The 8274-nt window shown below is 33.5% G+C and overlaps 1 pseudogene; it reads right to left on the bottom strand.

Moving 5' to 3' along the window:
• Positions 1-5611: 5611 nt before the first annotated feature.
• Positions 5612-6826, bottom strand: LOC144998728 (putative long-chain-alcohol O-fatty-acyltransferase 8 pseudogene; annotated as a pseudogene).
• Between the last annotated feature and the right edge of the window lie 1448 nt (positions 6827-8274).

Below are 8274 nucleotides of genomic sequence, written 5' to 3' on the forward strand. Positions count from 1 at the left end.
TGGAATTAGAAAGCTGTGAATGTTTGTTTGAAGGTCAATTGCTATGGTTTTATAGAGTAGGACTTTAGGGTAAGGTGGCTGGAAGTTTTGAGGAAATAAGGGTGGTGATGGGTGGTGGTTTTGGTGGTCATGGTGGAGAAATGGTGAAGGTGGGTCTTGGTGAAGCGGTGGCTGGAATGGAGATTGTGGAGCTGGGAACGGTGTTCGGTCATGGTGAATGGAGGAATAAGGTGATTCATGATGGTAGAAGGTGGCGATGGTTGTGTGGATCTTGGGAGGTTGATGGTGGTCATGGAGAGAGAGAGAGAGAGAGAGAGAGAGAGAGAGAGAGATTTAATATTAAATATTAATAATAATAATAATAATAATAATAATAATAATAATCATAATAATAATAATAATAGTATTAAATAAGAGAAAAACTTCATAAATAGTCCCTATGATTGTGAAAAGACGAAAATGCCCTTTAGTTAACGGACAAATTTAACGGAGTTAACAATAAGGACCAATCGTCAAAAGTTTTGAAAGCACAGGGACCATCTATGACATTTTTAATCCATAGGGACTAAACTTCAGATTTTGGGAAACCACAAGGACCATTTATGATGTTTTTTCTTGAAACAAAAAAAATGCATCAAATTTTTTATTTATTTATTCAATCTACCTTTTTTAAAAAGGACAAAATTGCAAAAATGGTTCCTGTGGTATGCATTTTTTTGGGGTTTCAGTCCAAACCTCGATTTTTTTTGGATTTATGATCCTTTTGGCCTAGTTTGTACGCAAAATTGGTCCCCCCGACTTAACTGTCGTTAAGTTTTTGCTGTTAACCTCCTCATGTGCATCTCACATGAGGGTATATTTGTCTTTTCATTTCTAAATGACCATTTTTCCACCTAATTTTTTTAAAAAAGTAATACTTTTTTATTTATTTTAATAATGAAAAAATAAAAGATCTCTCTCTCTCTCTCTCTCTCTCTCTCTCTCTCTCAAAAGCACACAGACCCAGATGACATTATGATGTTATCCCTCCTCTTCATATACAAATCAATTTTCACATTCATATACAAGGAGATGTAATAGTGCTTATGTTTACATAAAACGTCTGCATAAAGATTTCTTAGTTGCCTAAGTTCAAAACTAAACACCATGCCCACTATCAACTTCACTTTGAAGTATCTACTAGAAGACCATGTGCAATCCAATTTCAATCACGAAGCAAAACTTATCTCAATAACCTTACTCATGAGTTGAGCTATCAACCAATGCCTGCATATGCCTCCAACTTATCTCCTCTCTTGTCTCCCCATTTGCAGCCTTCCAAACCCTAAAAACGATGTTAACATATGCCTCCAACATCGACTTCCTCCCGAAAGGAATTTGAGACCTAATCATTGCTAGTGATACCTTCACAAGTTGTCTAGATAACCTAAATAAGAATGTTAAAAATAATCTTTCTTGACCCATTTTCAAATACAATGGGGATATTAAGCATTTGATGAGCATTAATTTCAAGTCCTATACACTCTCATCCTCAAAATCGAACAACATGAATGCTTCACGAAGAGCAAACACTCTATGAACATTCACTTTGTTCTTCAAAGCAGAGAAAAAGGCAACCGAATCAAAAGTTTATCAAGGATCGAACCCTCAATTTAGAAGAATCAGAAGAAATCAATAGAATGAGAACAAATTGACAATCAATCGATAACAATCAGCAAAGTAGAAATCAATTTTGATTTTGTGAAATTAACCCAATCGATAACCAACATATTGTTGTTAAAATAAAGAACCCACCTGAGGAAGACGACGACGTGGAGGATGAATCCGACAACATCGACGTTGGTGGAACGGCGTACGAAGTGCTTGAGTGGGGGAAGAGGTGGCTGAAGAATGTGATGGTCGATGGTCTCGTTTCAACGACTGGTTAAGGAAGAAGATGGAGCGTAAATGCATATGGGTAACAGAGGGCAAAGTTGTTTATATGAAAAACCCTTGACCGAATTTAAAGTATTCAAAGCTTCAAATGTAGGGAGTTTTCGTAGAATCTGAAGGCTGAGTGTAATTTCTTCATATTGGCTTTTTGATTGATTGAACTTCTATGAGTGTTCGCAGGTGATGTGGTTTGAGCTAGCTGAAGCGGTGAAGAAATGAAGCTGGATTATGAGATCGATTCCTAATTGTGGAGAGAGAGAGAGAGAGAGAGAGAGAGAGAGAGAGAGAGAGAGAGAATATATATATATATATATATATATATATCTTTTATTTTTTCATTATAAAAATAAATAAAAAGATATTACTTTTTTAAAGGTGCAAAAATAGTCCTTTAGAAGTGAAAAGATAAATATACCCTTATGTGAGATGCACATGAGGATGTTAATAGCAAAAACTTAACGACAGTTAAGTCGGGGGACCAATTTTGCGTACAAACTAAGCCAAAAGGACCATGAATCCAAAAAAGTTAAGGTTTGGACTGAAACCCCAAAAAAATGCATACCACAGGGATCATTTTTGCAATTTTGTCTTTAAAAATTTACAATCATCCCTAATAAATAAAAAACTTTTTAACAAATGTCACATTCTCATTTATTTGGTTACATGTCATTTTGTAGTTATTTTCAATTAATTTTTTTCTACATTACATTTTGTGGCTTTTTTTGATTTTATTAATTTTCACATAACATTTAAATGTAATAATTGCAATAAATATAATAATAAATGAATGCTGATTTCATTAATTGACTTTCTTTTAATTTCAAAATTAAAGTTTTATTAGTTTCGTTTGTTTATTTATCTAAATTATTTATTTAATTTAAAAGAAAACAAACAATTTAATTTTAATAATTTAATATTTTTTTTATTTTTTTCTTATAAACTCAAACTTCTTAAATCTTTAGAATTTCATATTTTTTTTCATTAAAATGAACTTATATAAACCTAGTTACTACTTTAAAAAAAAAAAAATTAAAAATTAAAAAAAAAAAAAGCAACGAAATGCGCATAATACAATTTGGTCTACATGTCGGCAAGGGGTTATGATAATGTCGGAGCTAATCTTAAGCACCCGACAATTTTAAACACATTGTAATGCTTACGGGAAAGTAACATACCCTTAAACGTTTATGAATATGATTTTTTTTTTTATAAATCCAAAGTTATAGTTTGTTATTAATTTATTATAACATAATTATTCTATAAAATAAAACTAGTTAGATATAATTGTCGATTATTCTATAAGTTAATGTTTTATTTATCATTTAAAATTTAACTATTTTATGTATGATATTTATCAATTCATACATTTAGTTATATATCTTTTTTAATAAATGAAAATAACTTTAATAAATGAAAATATTTTGCTACTTGTCATCTTTTTATGTATTATGATAAATGTTATTTTATGATAAATTTAGATTAAATTAAACGAATATATCATTTTGTGGTTTTTTTTTTTCCATTTTATTAAATTTCAGACCATCTGGTATGGTCATCACAAGAGGGTTAGTGGTCTACATGGCTACTAACCACTAATGCGAAGACCATCCCAAGGTGTTAGTGATTGAACTATTTTGTGGTCATTTGTGGTGGAGAGCACGAAACACCACAGCCAATAAATTTGCCTCTCTGTTTCTCTCAACCTCTCTATACCTTTCTCCACCTATCTCTACAATTTAATTAATTAAAAAAATATTTTTCTTATTTTAATAATCAAAAAATAAGAGGGATATAATGGTAAGTATCCCAAAATTTTAGTGGTAGTTAGTGGTGATTATGTGACATCCACCACTATAGTGGTTAGTGGTGGGTATACAATGACGAATCTAGAACTACAAGCCATATGGTTCCTTACATAAATAAAATGAAAAAAGAGTAAAACATATTAGTGGTGGCGGGTCAAGTCGTATGGACGACCGAAGGTGGATCGATCAGCAAGGGCATATCTAGTATGTCCAAAAGTAGGTCTTAGGAGCTACCTAAACTTTCAATTTCATTTATAATATATATTGAAGAAAAATTAAGAACTATCTTAGAAAAAATTAATGACCTACCTTGAGTTTGTTTTTTAAAAAAATATCTTAAAAATCATTTTAAAAGAAGAAAAAAATAAATTATTAGGGTCAATTTGTTATTTAAATTATTGGATTGATAACAAAAAATTAACCACTCTTAATCGGTACTCTCAAAATACCAATAAATAAATAAATTGTTGTAATAAAAAGAAGCCCACATGCTAAAGACTCTCACTCTCCGTTCACTGTTTTATCAATGAACTAATAATCAACTAGTTTTTCATTAAAAACGTACCACTTTTTTCGTTTATATTTCAATCGTTTTGTTAAAAAATTTAATTGGTGGTGTCTAATCGGTTTTAACAAGCTGAATTGATTGGTCCAGTTTTTTAAGGTACGTAACCCGACCCGATCCAACCCCACACAAGTGTTGTTGAATTTTTTTATTGACTTCACTTAATTTGGGAACCACATGATTTTTTGGTCTAAATTCGCCACTTTCGATCAGGCTAGTGAGAACGTGATGAGGCGTCCATCGTTTTGAGATGTCGATCATTGATCACATTCTTCGGGCAACGTTTCATTAGGCTTCTTTTCTTTTTTTGTTTAGTTTAAATTGGATTGGGTTATTGTCTAATGAATAAATTTAAAGTGAATTGATGCATTAGCTTATTCCATAAAATATAGGCCGATATATATATATATATATATATATATATATATATATATATATATATATATATATATATATATATATATATATATATATATATATATATATATATATATATATATATATATATTGCCAAAGATTATAATGCATTAAGGTAGGTCCTTTAAAACTAATAAGATAGGTCCCTATTATTTTGCATATATACTTTGTATTATTATTAAGAAAAATAGGTAGGTCCTAAGACCTACCTTGAAGCAAAGTGTTATTTAATTCATTAACACAACTTTTCTTATGATTTACAAATTTTTAAATTGAATCAAATTATTTTAATTTATTAAAATTATTAGTTCAAATTTAAAAAATAAATAAACATTTCAATTAATAATTAATATATTATTTTTTTTGTCTTATAAATCGTTATGGGATAAAGCTCGGACTTAATAGTTTATTCTTCTTTTGACATGTATCATCTTATTAGGTCTCCTAATTAGTACACATTTTATTCTCTTTTTGTCATGTGTCGCAATATTTTATCTCCCAATTAATACATGCCATTTGTAAATTTATTGATTTTTTATTTCAAATTTTAAATTTTAAATTTCCCACTCTAATTAAATTAAATTAATAATGTTAGAATAAAGATTAAAATAAAATTAATACAAATTATATAGTGATATAATTTCACATATTTATTTAAATCAATGATTAAAATTTATATAATTAAAAAAATCTCTTAATTAATAATTTATTTAAAATAATTAATTAATTATTTTTAATTTTTACTTTAAAAGTTTAATTAATTATATAATTAAAAGTTTAATTAATTATATAATTATGTTTCCATATGTTATAAACTAGTTGATACTAGTTGATAGTCATATAATAGATCTGTCTAATCCGTAGTAAAATATGATAAAAGGATTGTTAAAAATGATGAAAAGACATATCTGAGTTTTTTCTTCAATTAACGTAATAATTTATGTATCATACATGAATTTGTGATTTTTGAGTCATTGAATAGAAAGTTGTCTTTATGAAATCTACAAAGGAGGCGTGCTCCATAAGGACTTTCACGTCTACCTTAGTTCTGATCAACGGCGGAAAGAACAGCCATAAACCGGTGACCACCACAAACCCCACGGTCAACAGCGTCGCTAGGAACTTCGGCAAACGCCAACGACCACCAGCCAGATTGCTCTTGATAATCATCTCCACCACAACGCAGATTCCATGGATAACGAAGAATGACGTCATCTCCCACGTGGGATCCTCACGTGACAATTGGTAAACGAACAGCTCATGCATTAATCCTGAAACGAAAAACGACGATAATACGCCGGCGTGTGGGGCCCATTTATGATCGGAAAAAGCTGACCTGACGGGTTTGTATACGGTATAGCGCAGCGTTTTTGTTACCAAGAGGTTCCATCTTCCCCAAAAATTTTGCAGCGATGTAGCGAGGTAAGGTTCATTGGACGAAGGTTCGAGCTCTAATCCGGTCAAAAACAGGAGCAGAGCGGCGCCGACGCCAGCAATGATGTCGATTATCAGGAAAAGTAGGCCACAGTAGATTACTAATATAATATCCGGATGAAATCGATCTCTGTAATTATTCACTGTACTTACAAGTATGGAGAAAATCAGATTCTGCAACCCTAATTTGTACCAAGATCTCTCTGGTGACGTATTGACGGAGGTGGAATCTGTACTTTTGGTTTTGACCGGTAAAGAAGCGACGGTGATGAAACGGATAAGCGAATCGGAACGGCGATATGGCGATTCATCGAGATCGAAAGCGAATCGGATGAGCTTGAAGTTCATAAGCCAGGTAGTGAAGGAGAAGCAGATGGCGGTAGTGAAGACATATATGCAACGAAGAGGAAGGATCGTGAAGATGCAGAAGATAGGTATGAGAGAGATGAATCTGCAAATACCTTTAGGGATCTTAGAAGATACGAAATAGCAGTAGGATAGAGATACTGTGATCGACGATACGTAGATGATGAAGTTCTTAGCTATGGCTTCCATGGATTCCGCTAGTTCCCTCTGATTTCTTATGAGAATTGACCGCCTACGAAATCGAAATAAAAAAGATAATGTGTGGGGTGTTTTCAATTAAGCCCTCCTACTTTTAAGATCATCACAACTGTCTTCGCCGTTAATAACTGTATATATTAATGAAAGACTTGAATTAGATGGAAATTTTATTTTGTATTCGACTGTTTAATTTATTTATACTGTCCTAATTAGGTTACGGTTGACAAACTATAATCATATTTAAACTTTAAAAAATGTACTCATTAATCTTTGCAACAATAATTTTTTCATATTTAAACTTTATAAATTGTAATTAATCTTTGCAACAATAATTTTTATGCAAAATTAGATGTTTTGTTTAATTGTATAATCGTTAATTTAATTAAGATATAAAATGGTTTGAAAATATATGCAATGTTTTTTAAGTTTAGATTAATGATTATTATGTTACATCATGTTTTTGTTTGCATGTCATGATAGAGTTGTCGTCTCTTCTGACTTTCCTCAATTACATGAAGTTGCAGAGGAAAAGGTACCTCAACTGTTCGAAGCTGGAGATACTTCCCGGATGTAGTGTCTTGAACCATTTGCTAGCATTTCCCGATAGTGTGACTGGGAAGTAGGTACATGTGAATCTCTTGTCCATCCGAAAGGGTGTCATTATCCACTCGTAGGTGTCCATGTGTTCGTCAGGATCTGTCGTGCCGTCATACTTTGGGATGTTTTGTATCATGGCAGAATGTGGTATTTCATATTGTAATAACTCTTGATAGAACGCCGAGCTACTACTTGTTACGGGGTTGTTCATATGTTGGTAGTTGGGTGCTCTGCTAACCATCGCCTACTGTACATGGTATGGGTTGTTGTACCATTGGCCATACTCGTAATGGTACCCGTGGTTCTACATGGTCGCTTGAGGCATATACGATGCATGCATGGGGTATGTGTGTGTTAGCTGATTCGGCTGTGAACTTGACTCCGTTAGCCCCGTAGTGTGTGCATTCATCCCCTGTGTTAACGTGTTTTGAATGTTGTGGGTTTGTGGCTGTGTTTAAGGGTACACGCCTTGGTAGTGGTTTGAATATGTGTTGAACGGTTGTTGCTGTGCACTTAGCGGGATATGCGACATGGCGGCTACCGGGGAAGACTGGTGGCCTGCAGTTGGTGCGGTTGATAGAATGGCGTCAGGGGACCAAGCGTTGGTCCCTACCTGTCGCGCCTATGGATGTGGTCGATTTGTTGTTTTGTTGTGATTGGGTGGTCGACACTCTTTGAGGCGCTGTGGTGGTAGTCGTGGCTAGATGTTCCATTGCGACGGGCGGCGGTCGCCATAGACTTGCAATGAACTCCGTCGTGGAGCCGACTGGCAGCGTCATCGGTGTCTGTGTGAGCAGCTGCCCTTCCAGTGTCGAAGGCTTGCTTCTGTCGAGGGACTGCATTGCTCTAACCGGGCTAATGTCGTCACCTTCCTGTCGTATCGATCCGTTATCCGTCATTTCTGGCGTCTGGTGTTGCGAAGTAGGTTATGGTGTACTGGGTGCACGTCCAGATGGCGCC

Source organism: Lactuca saligna, chromosome 5 (assembly GCF_052625555.1).
Source record: "Lactuca saligna cultivar CGN05327 chromosome 5, ASM5262555v1, whole genome shotgun sequence".
In the NCBI taxonomy this organism is placed as follows: Eukaryota; Viridiplantae; Streptophyta; class Magnoliopsida; order Asterales; family Asteraceae; genus Lactuca; species Lactuca saligna.